The sequence below is a fragment of the Bison bison genome, unplaced genomic scaffold (genome assembly GCF_000754665.1).
Source record: "Bison bison bison isolate TAMUID 2011002044 unplaced genomic scaffold, Bison_UMD1.0 scf7180017864242, whole genome shotgun sequence".
Taxonomy (NCBI): domain Eukaryota; kingdom Metazoa; phylum Chordata; class Mammalia; order Artiodactyla; family Bovidae; genus Bison; species Bison bison.
This window is the reverse complement of record NW_011494814.1, coordinates 945294-956519: the sequence shown is the minus strand read 5'-3', so window position 1 is coordinate 956519 and position 11226 is coordinate 945294. Positions and strand designations below refer to the sequence as shown.

Below are 11226 nucleotides of genomic sequence, written 5' to 3'. Positions count from 1 at the left end.
ATGAAAGCCTGGAGTAAGACAGTTTCATTTAATCCTAAGAACACCGACAGCAGTATATTGTGTTTCTGTTTGTTGTGTTTTCCTCAGCATGTGTGTTTAAACATATTCACCAACCTCTGGAAGTATTTAGAGAAATGTTTTTGCTGCTTAATTCCCCACGTAAATGGCAATTTCATGGCAGTTCTTGAAATAAACATTTTTAAACTTGAAAATATTTTGTTGCTATTTCCATTACAGAAACAAATGTTTAAAACCCAAAGTAATATTTTACCAGTAATTTGAAACCTAATAACATTTCTCTGAAAAAATGTGAATTCCTGTCTGGTTGTAGTGATGCCATCTTATGTTGGTTTTGCTGTCTTTCACACAAAATCTGTATAACATGTTATGATAAATTGCTGTATATCTCAAATTGAAGATGCCCCTGGGTTAGTCATAGTGTGAGGATTGTCTGATACCCTGTATGGCCACACTCTCCATCTTCTTCATCGTCATCATCTTTGTGATGAAGGCAACTTGTGTTGAACTCTTTCTGGGTCTCAGGCCGTGTGCTCAGAGCATTAAACATGTTATCTCATTTAATTTCCAGATAAACCCTCTGAGGAAGAGATCTAACAACCATTTTTTGGGTGGGAAGCTGTCTTCTCTGCTAATCAGCTGTGGTCTTATTTAAATTCTTTTAGAAAGCTATATTTTAGTGGTAAATAAAAAGTAAAAGAATGAAGAGAGTAGTTCAGAAGTTCAAATACAGAACAGCATATGATATTCAATTGTCTAAGTTAAATACTCTTAAATAAATAATCAAACACAAATCTGAAGCCCCTCACATAATTTTCATTTGAAATTATGGAGTCATAAAAAGCAATTAGAAAAAATGAAAGCTTTTTAAAAAAAAAAAAAAATTTTGGTACAGTGGCGTGTTGTTTCTTGCTATTATTGAGAAACTGTGTGATTCTGTTTGAGTTTTGGGCCTTACTATATTAGGGGGAGGGAAAGGACAGGATGGTAATGAAATGTTTTGAAGAAGGTCTTCCTACTATAAATGCTGATATCCTGCAGAATGAGTTGGTTGATTAATATTGGTTTGAACTGAAAAATATAAAGACTGATGTTTATTATTGAAATTGTTAAAAATGAATTTCAAAACTAAAAACTATTAAATACTACTGATTTATTTCAAACTGCAATAATAGCATCAGCATAAAGTTAGAACTAGACAGATTGTTTAATAAATGATTAATAAATGATGAAAAATGCTCTCTTAAGAAGAGTTTATATTTCTAAATGTAACTGTTTTAAGTACAGGCATTAATAAGAGATAGATTACTAGCATTATATGAAATTTAAAAATATACTAAAGTTTAGGAATGTATACCACAATTTTAATCCACATTCCTTCTAATTCAAGATCTCTTTATCTCCTTCCCTTCTGAAAGGTATTTATTATTTCAATGGGTACTATCCAGTGACTTTTCTTATTGTTAGTGGTGATAGGTAATGATCCTGAAGAAACTCTGGATAGAATTTAATGATAAAAATGACACTTTCTGGGGCTAAGGAGGTTTCTTTTAAAACATAAGCAGTTCTGAATGCTTTTTTGTATTTTCTGTAATAAACGCTATATTAGCTATCTTTTAGATTTTAAATACAGAGTAACATTTGATAAGAGCTTTGCCAAGTGAGGGAAGACAGCAGATAAGGACATTAAACCAAAACAATGAGCTGCTAAAAAAGATAATGGATTGGGCTGTTCCAAAGCAATTTGTGTGTTGTGGCGGGGGAGGTGGGCAGGTGACAGGCAGGAAAAAACTTTGGAAGTGTGTTCTTCAGCTTTTTGAAGAATGGTCCTCTTTTAGCTCAAAGTGCTGGCGACAGAGAGTGTGGAGTGGGTATGCTTGTATCCTTGACACTGAGGAGGGTGTACTGGCTCCCTGAGCACGAGTAAGGATATGATGGCCTGCAGCTTCTAGCCAGCGCATCTCCCCCAGGGAAGAACCATTTAAGAGACAGAAGCAGTCGTTAGTGTAGAATAGAGCTCCCCATTTTGATCTTTAAGTTAATTTTATATTTGAAATAAACATATTCAGTCTTTAGCTGGAATTTTGTATGTAATTCAGTGAGATAATTCATGGAAAATTCTTTATTGGTTATAAAGGTCTATATAAATACTAAGTAATAGAGAGTTGCAAGGCATAAAAAATCCTGATGCTTAGTATTTAGGGCTTTTGTTATTGTTTCAGAAAAAGGAAAAGTAGACTGGGGAGAAGCTGTGGTTTGGGGGAGTCTAAGATGCCATTACTTAATGGAAGATACCGTTTTCACTGTCTCTTCTTCCTTGTTATAACTGACAACTGTATTCAAATAATAATTATTCTGACTTCCCTAAAATTTGAGTTCCAAAGTGATCATACTAATAAAAATAATGCTGGACTATAACTACTAATCTCCAAAACAATATTGTCCCCATCTGGGACATTTTTTCAGCTCTTTGTTTTACTTTTTGCAACACTAAATATAACAAATACTCATTGATTTATGCTAGACTCTGTGCTAAAACTATCTTTTGCATTACCCATTCCTTTTTCAACCCTGTGGGATAGGTGGTATTTTTGCTGTTTTATAAATAAGGGTGCAGCAGTACAGAGGTTAAGTAAATTGCCCAAGGGCACACAGTTAGTAAATTTTATAGTCAGGATTCCTACCCAGGTCCCCTGAACTCCAGATCCCGGGTTCCTGTCTCATATACCAGATATTTTATAATAAATGGGCTGAGCTTCCTCCCATCATTATTTTCACCATTTAAATTAAAAAAAATCCAGTTGTTAATATATACATCTATTGTGATGTAAATAGAAGAGAAAGACATATTTCAATGAAGACATTTAAAATTCCATATGCGTAGAGGAAATTCTAAGGATTTAGTTGAAGTATCTGTAATAAATCAAGGGTCTTCCCTGGTGGCTCAGTTGGTAAAGAATCTGCCTGCAATGCAGGAGACCCGAGTTTGATACCTGAGTCAGGAAGATCCCCTGGAGAAGGAAATGGCAACCCACTCCAGTATTCCTGCCTGGGAAATCCCATGGACAGAGGAGCCTGGTGGGCTACAGTCCATGGGGTCTCAAAGAATGGAACGTGACTTAGCAACTAAACCTGCCTACATTATAAATCATGCATGCTAAGTCGCTTCAGTTGTGTTCAACTTAGCATGCATGATTTACAGTGTAGGTAGATTTAGTTGCTAAGTCGTGTTCGACTCTTTGAGACCCTATGGATTGTAGCCCACCAGGCTCCTCTGTCCATGGGATTTCCCAGCCAGGAATACTGGAGTGGGTTGCCATTTCCTTCTCCAGAGGATCTTCCCGGTCCAAGAATCGAACCTGAGTCTCTTATGTCTCCTGCATTGGCTGGTGGATTCTTCACCACTGGCACCACAGCCTGTTTATTCTGCCAGAGAAGAAGTTTGGACATTTAAAAAGGTATAATTAGAGAAGCATTAAGAAATGACAGTTGTGGAAATCTAACCAAACTATTTAAAAAATTATTAATATATATGCCATATATAATGTAAGTGTATATGAAATGTTTTGATTTGAATCATTGGTGTTAAATTCTTAAGATGATCTGGGTTGGAGTCTTATATATGTATTAAGCTATATTATGTCTATGAATTTACCAGGTTTATACTTGGAATGTAATTACAGATTACATGTTTCCTAAATCCAATAATAAAGTATAAAAATGGTACATTTTCAAGTTTTAAATCACATTACTTTTCATAACCATTATACTTATATAACACAGTTTCTGAGGGATAGGAATCTTGAAATGTCTCCTGGGTGGTTCTGGCTCAGGGTCTTTCACGAGATTGCTGTCAAATGCTGCCTGGAGTCTTGCTTCCAAGGTGGCTCAGCTCATGTGGTTGTTGGCAAACCTCAGTTCTTTGCTGGATGTTGAGTCTCATTTCCTTACCTCCTAGACTTTTCCTAAGCTGCCTCAGTGTCCTTAGAGTAGCAGCTGGTTTACGTCAGATTGAGTGATGAGAGGCAGAGAGAGGGTCTGAGGAGAGACCCTAAATGAAAGCTGCAGTCTTTTTGATCCTTATCTTGAAAATGTGATGTCATATTTCATTGGTCACAGGGACCAGCCATGCTACAGTGTGGATCGGAACTATGCAAAGTGAAATACAAGGAGGTGAGGGGTTATTGGGACCCATCCTGGAGGCTGGTTACCACAGAACTATTTCATTAGGGAAAAAATATGCCAATAATGTCCTAAAGTTTTTAAAAATTGAAGTATAGTTGATGTACAATATTATATGTTACATGTATATGATATAATGATCACAGTTTTTACAGGTTATACTCCATTTATAGTTATAAAATATTGGCTATATTTCTTATGTTGTATACTCTATCTTTGTAGTTTATTTTGTATGTGATAGTTTGTGCCTTTGAATCTTCTACCCCTGTACTTCCCCTCCTACTTTTCTCTCCCTGCTAGTAACCACTAGTTTGTTCTCTTGAGTCTGTTGATTTTTTAAATTGTTGTTGTATTCACAAGTTTGTTGTATTTTTTATGTTCCACATATAAGTGATATCATACAGAATTACCCTAAAGGTTTTGAGAAGATATGGCCCACATTATGTCCCAAAAATTGCAGTTAAAAAAGTCTGAACCAAATGCTCTTCCTACTTTGCTGCTTTTGTGGAGTTGAATGTGTAGGTTTTGATGGACTTTGTTATATCAGACAAATGGGAGAACTTTAGGTGCCGGATTTGAATGTCTGCTTTCCCATTTCCCACTGTGCTACTTCTGAATCTCATGAGATTAACATTAGCCTTGTAGACTTGCAGGTCCTAGCTGCAAAAATCTTACTCTGGTGATGACAAATAAATGGTAGATAGTGGAATTAGTAGATGTATGGACAAAAATGTTTATTTTTAGAAACATCTTTTAGAGAAAAGAGGCATTAGAAATTAATTTTTGTGCCCTGCCATAATTTAGAAAAGAATATCAGGTGGGATTCCCTCTTGTAAGTAAATAAGTGAAAGAAATTCGTGTTACTAATAACATAATGAAACTAATTGAGAAGAGCAAAGAGACACAGGCATGTAGGCTGAATGAGACATGAAATTAAAACTGTTTTTTAAGGGCATTTGCAGTCGTGGGGACTAAAATTTTAAAACATGTTTAGATATCTGGCTAGTAATAAAAGTAATTTTATAAACCCGGGAAGGACATTTTAAAACGTAGGATAAAAGGAGTCAAGTCGTTAGTGGTACAACAGCTGAACTTGATTTTGGTTCTCTACTATCAGTTTGTCCTAGGTTAGAAATAGATTAACATCTAAACATTCTCAGTTTTTGAGGAAAGGCAAGATGTGGGTCCTCACAGTTTAGTTGCTGCCTTCGGTTGCTTCTCCTACTCTTAAGCTCTACGACTTCATTTATTTTCCAGCCCAGAGACCTAACCTAATATGTCCATCTTGATTCTTCTGCAGAGTTTCATTTTTTTTCCCTTACCTTTACAATAGGAATAGAACTTCTTTTTTACTTTTTATTTATATTGTTAATGAAAGTATGAATTCAGAAAAGTCCATACAACATTTGTATACAGTTTAAAAATAATTTTAAAAATAGTTACCTTACTGTTTTCTTTTTCTGGGGCTGTTGAAACAAAGCCCCACACACTGGGTGGCTTATTGTCTCACCTTTCCAGAGGACAGAAGACCAAGATCAAGGTGCAGGTGGAGTTGGTGCCTTCTAAGGATGGTGCGGGAGAATGCGTTCCCTGCTTCTCTGCTAGCTTCTGGTGCTTTTCTGGAAATCTTAGGCATTCCTTGGCTTGTTGGTGTATCACCCCCATCTCTGCCTTCATCTTCACATGGTGGTCTCCCAAAGTTTCCCTTTTTATAAGTACACTGATCATATTGAATTGAAGCCCATAACTACAGCTGTAAAGGCCCTGTTTTCAAATAAGTTCAGATTCTTAGGTACCGGAGTTAGGACTTGAACATGACACTTACCCAGGGAAGACAAATGTTATCACCATCTCAGAAATGACCACCTGGAGGTGTGCATTCCCCACTCCTTCCTGTGGCGGTTATGATCTAGACTTCTGTGAAAAAGCTTTCTTTATAGGCTTACCATTTGTGCAACATTTTTAACAAATATATATATATATATATATATATATCGTTTAGACTTCTTTCATGAAATGGATAGGTTTTAAAAAGTAGGACTGAAAGTTATTTGCCAGGTATAATGTTATCTTTAATTCCTAAGGGCAATATTTATTATATATTTAATAAATAATATTTATTTAAAATGCCTACTTTTATAGGTAAAAATAAATAACTTAAAACTAATACTTATATCAGCAGGAAAAATAGAAGTAATATCTGTTACTTCATTAAAATAAGCTCCATTTTGGATCACATTTTAATTTTTTATGTAGATTGCCTCATCAATTCAGGTGTCACTTTTCCTGGAATGTATTCTGTCTCCCCAATTTGTTCCTTTGTAATGAAATTTATGATTGTGTTTTCCAAACTTATTATTACTAAAGACTCAGAGTATTGTGTTCATTCTAGACCAATTTAGAAATACTTTAATCTTGTATAAACACTTATTAAGATATATTCAGGTCTTGCCATTCTTTTTAGCTATTGATAGAAGTCTACCAGTGGGACCCTTGGTGAGCCTGAGATATCCTGTATTGTAAACATTGCCAGGATAATACTAGTTAGAATCAAAGAAACTTGATGTTTTAGTTTCCTTGTCCAGCCTTACTTAAGAACAAATGCAAGACTTTCCTCAGATTAAAAAAAAACTCCTGAAAATAGTTTATGTCCATTACTGCCTTTGACAGTTCCTAAAGGTCAAGGTCACTCAGTCACACACACACTCACACGAACGCATGCATGCATGCACCTACAGCCTTTGCTGGAGTCTACAGTGGGAAAGAACAGTGAAATTCCTGGTAATCACGATTTTGCTTTAATTAAAGTCTTCAACCCCTTAAGTACAGATGGTTGCCAAATTTTACATGACCCATAATAAATCCAACAGGTTGCCCCTGTTCACCCATTGTCTCTTCCTTATTAGAATCCCTGCTGTGTCTACTGTAGGAAAAGGGGTAAAAGTGGCTCTTTGCCACATTGTAGTGCCTTCATATTTGTTGTTGAATGGTCTACATTTTTAGAAGGTTCCTTGTGAACAGTGAGTCCAGGGATGGGAAAGAGAAGCAACAGATGGATTGGGATAGAGAAGCCCACCTCCAAAGTTGGCTCATTACAGATTTGTGTCAAGAAAGTCTCCCCTACATGGTGGAAATGTTCACCTCACATTGATGGGAGATGGGTTGGTGATGGAACACCAACTTTTAAAACTCTCCTTTTACAAGACAGATACTCTGGGAAGCACCCTTGCAAATTAGTGTGAATCACATTGACTTCATTCTTCTTCCTGAAGTAAAGAGAGGACTTAGGGTCTGAAAGGTAATGTTTTTAATGATGGTTAGGGACCCTTCTGTGATGTAGGAAGGGGAGTGATTATTAATATTTGAAAGGCACTTTCAGCTTAGTTTGTAGGCAAGAGAAGCCTCTTAAGGAAGGTAAGATCTTAATAACACATTCATTTATTTGGAGTTTTTGCCTTGAGCTAACTCCAAACCCAAACAAGGAGTAGAGTAGCATGGGGTTGATTTAATTTTTTTTTAATTTCCTTCTTCACTGACTTAATGTTCATGTTGGAAGTATTTGGTCCATAATTATGCCACATTAAAGTTATACAAGCATCTGAGGCTGATCAAATACTTAACCATAATCTAAAAAGTGATTTGTTTGAGAAAGTAGTCTAGGTTTCCTATAAAAATGTACTTTTAGAATTTCACTTGTTTGTGGGTTTGAAATTGCTTATAAATGAAAATAAGTATATCTTGAATTTTGAATGCCATTTCTATAGCAGGGATACCTAGATTAAGTAACTCTTTCAAGTGCTGACATCTGAAATAGACCATAGGGCATAATTTAAGTGAATATGTATTTTTCTACAATAAATTACTTTATTTGAAGTCACAAACTATATCAAATCGATTTCTGCTCCTTTGGCATGTAATATATTGCCTTGCACATAGATTAATAGATTAATGCTGAGGTATGAATGAGTAAATACAGATAGAGTAAGTAAATAGAATCTACACAGAAGTCATTTCCATAGGAGATTTGTGAGTTTGATTATTGTTGTCTAACTGACAAAGGAGATTATCATTCATTATCAATAAATTCATTCAATGAATATCAAGCTAAACACTTCCGATTGCTAGTCATCCTTCTAAGTGCTTTGTGGGGAGCCAAAAATGAATGAAACAGGACCTCCACCCTCAAGAAATTTACCTCCAGTGAGAAAAAGTCATAATAATAACGTAAAAACATGCTGAGACTTTATACAGATAGAGTTCTTTACTAGTTCAGAAGAATAAGAAAAATTCTGATATTTGGTGATATTTGAATTAGATTTTACAAATATGGTAGGAAAAGAAGGTATTTATCAGCAAGGGATATTTTCTACTGAAGTAAACAGAAGAATTGACTAATGATGGCTTAAAAAAGATTGTTTTTTTTCAAGATAATGACATGTACAGAGGTAGATGACTCTTGGTGTTGGTTTAACAACCTTACAAAGGCAGAGCTGGTGTTTCCTTTGCTTCTCTTGGTTATTTCCCCTTGGATTAGAAGGTATCTACTCCAGCTCCACCAAGGCTGCTCTCAAGGCAAAAAGGGTGAGGGCTTACGGAGGGATAGCCACTTACATACTTTTTATCAGAAAGGCAAAGAAAGGCTTTTCCAGAGCTCCAAGCTTCCATCTTACGTGATCAGATCAGTGCCACATGGCCACTCCTCCAGGGGATCTTCCCTGACCCAGGGGTCAACCCATGTCTCTTACGTCTCCTGCATTGGCAGGCGGGTTCTTTACCACTAGTGCCACCTGGGAAGCCTTTTATTTATCACGGTATCATCAAAATTATATCAGGAAGGTATTTTATGAAGTTAAAACCACCCCCGCCCCCAGCAAATAACACAAAAGAACAAACTAGTTTTTTTTTTTTTAGTAAGTGTTACTGATGAGAGTAACTATAGAAAGATGTTTGATCAATAAAGTGTCAGAATTCAGAATTTAGTAGGTAATAAATCATGATCTCTATATTTGTCTGTGGTTAGAGGATGATACAGGGCTTCCCTGGTAGCTCAGCTGGTAAAGAATCCACCTGCAATGCTGTACACCATTGATTCCTGGGTTTGAAAGATCCCCTGGAGAAGGGATATAACACCTGCTCCAGTATTCATGGCTTCCCTGGTGGCTCAGATGGTTAGAATCCACTTGCAATGCAGGAGACCTAGGTTTGATCACTGGGTTGGGATGATCCTTGGGAGGAGGGCATGGCAACACACTCTAGTATTCTTGCCTGGAGAATCTCCATGGACAAGGGAGCCTCTCAGGCTACAGTTCATCGGATCCCAAAGAGTGGGACATGACTGAGCAACTTAAGCACAGAACACAGAGGATGATACTGGTAGAGTAGTTTTCCACTGTATCATACTAGCAAAATTTGCCATAAAAGTCTGTAAAAGAACTTGGAAAACTTTAAATAGATTGGGATGTTTGAATAAAGAATCTTTCGCCTCCAGACTGAGTTTTTAAATATCATCAGCCTAGAGAAGTTGTATCGACAGTTGGGTGATTCGTTGTCTTCTTTTGAGAAAATATGGTTGTTTTTTTCTTTCAGCTTCCAGTAGGGTCTTGTTTCCATTATTTTTTTCAAATGGTCCTGGTCACCTTTGTGGATGTTGACAACAAAGGAGATTTACAAAGAAGCATCTTTGCTGTCTTTAAATCACTGGACCAGTGTGTTGGAGCAAAAATATACACACACAGTTCTTAGTATATTTGAATTATATCAGTTTTTATATTTTTAATCTTTAAATTTTGTAATTTTTTTTAGTGGAGGAATGTGATATCCTTTGTTTGAAAGACAGACTAAAATTTCAACAAATGGTGGAGGGTCGATACCAGCAAACAGCTCTGCAGTTTTGATGATGTTTCTACCTCTTAAAAGTGATTTTCTTTTTAGAGATTTTTTGTTGTTGTTGCTGTTGCGCTTACAGTGATTGTGATGTGGTGATGGTTGTGTGTGTGTTTTGCCAAAAAACACTCTAACCATATACTTTTCCTTCTTCTGACTTCCTTGGGGACCACAGAAGGAAGGAGCAAAGGCAGCCAGGTCCTGGGGTTTGATTCAAACATTAGTGTGCATAAAAATTCTTTAGGGAGCTTGTTAATCATGACGGCTGATAGGCCTACTGTTTAAGTCAGGAGTGGAGACTGGGAACCTCCAGGTGCTTCAGACACTTTGGATGTAGGTGGCCCCTGGACTCCCCTTTAAGAAACATTCATGTAGACAGTAAGCGAGGTGGTAGGGACAGGCAGAAAGGTAGCTCTCATGGTAGATCTTTGTGTCTCACTTGCTCCTGATCTCTAAAATCAGGATCTCCAAATGGGTTGTGCTCACTCCAGGTAGTTTGCAGCAAGAGCTGTTTTGGTTCAGGAAGAAACTTTGATTTATATTCATGTTAAACTTTACCTTTAAAATGTTATTTTGTGTTTGTGTTTTGCAATATGCATGTAATATTAGTACAGTTGTACACATTTTTAAATGGCACGTGCATGGTAAAGGCCAACCTAGAAGGCATTTACTGATAGTGGTGCACAGTCAAAGAAGTTTGGAAATTGCTGCTTTAAATGATTTACCAGGCTCAAAATTCATACCTCTTTCCTGCTCTTTTCCAGAGTTTATTGTTCCTTAATTGTTTTTCAGTTAGATACTGACATTAGTCAGTGCCTTTTTTATTAGTGTGTATATATATATATATATATACACACACACACAGAGAACATACTTGAATACTGAGAGGAAGAAAGGGCTTTGTAATGTATGTCAGGGAGAAATATCTGTGTACTAAGGTTAATCAACTGATCTGATACTTTTATTTAAACAACCCCTACTGAAAAATCAGAAGAAAAGTAACAAGGTAGCTTCCTTGTTAGGTTATGTCTACCTTGTCATCCATGTCATCCATGTCAGGTTATGGCTACCACTTTAAGCATTTGTAGACCTGTCTAGTCCCAGCATGCTCAGAGACTCAAGAGGGCTTCCCAGGTAACTCAG

General features: G+C 36.5%; 1 protein-coding gene across 1 annotated transcript in view; it reads left to right on the top strand.

The window, feature by feature from the left end:
• Window positions 1–11226, top strand: part of NPAS3 (neuronal PAS domain protein 3) — a 940521-nt gene that overhangs the window by 4745 nt on the left and 924550 nt on the right. The gene's annotated exons all lie outside the window — the stretch shown is intronic.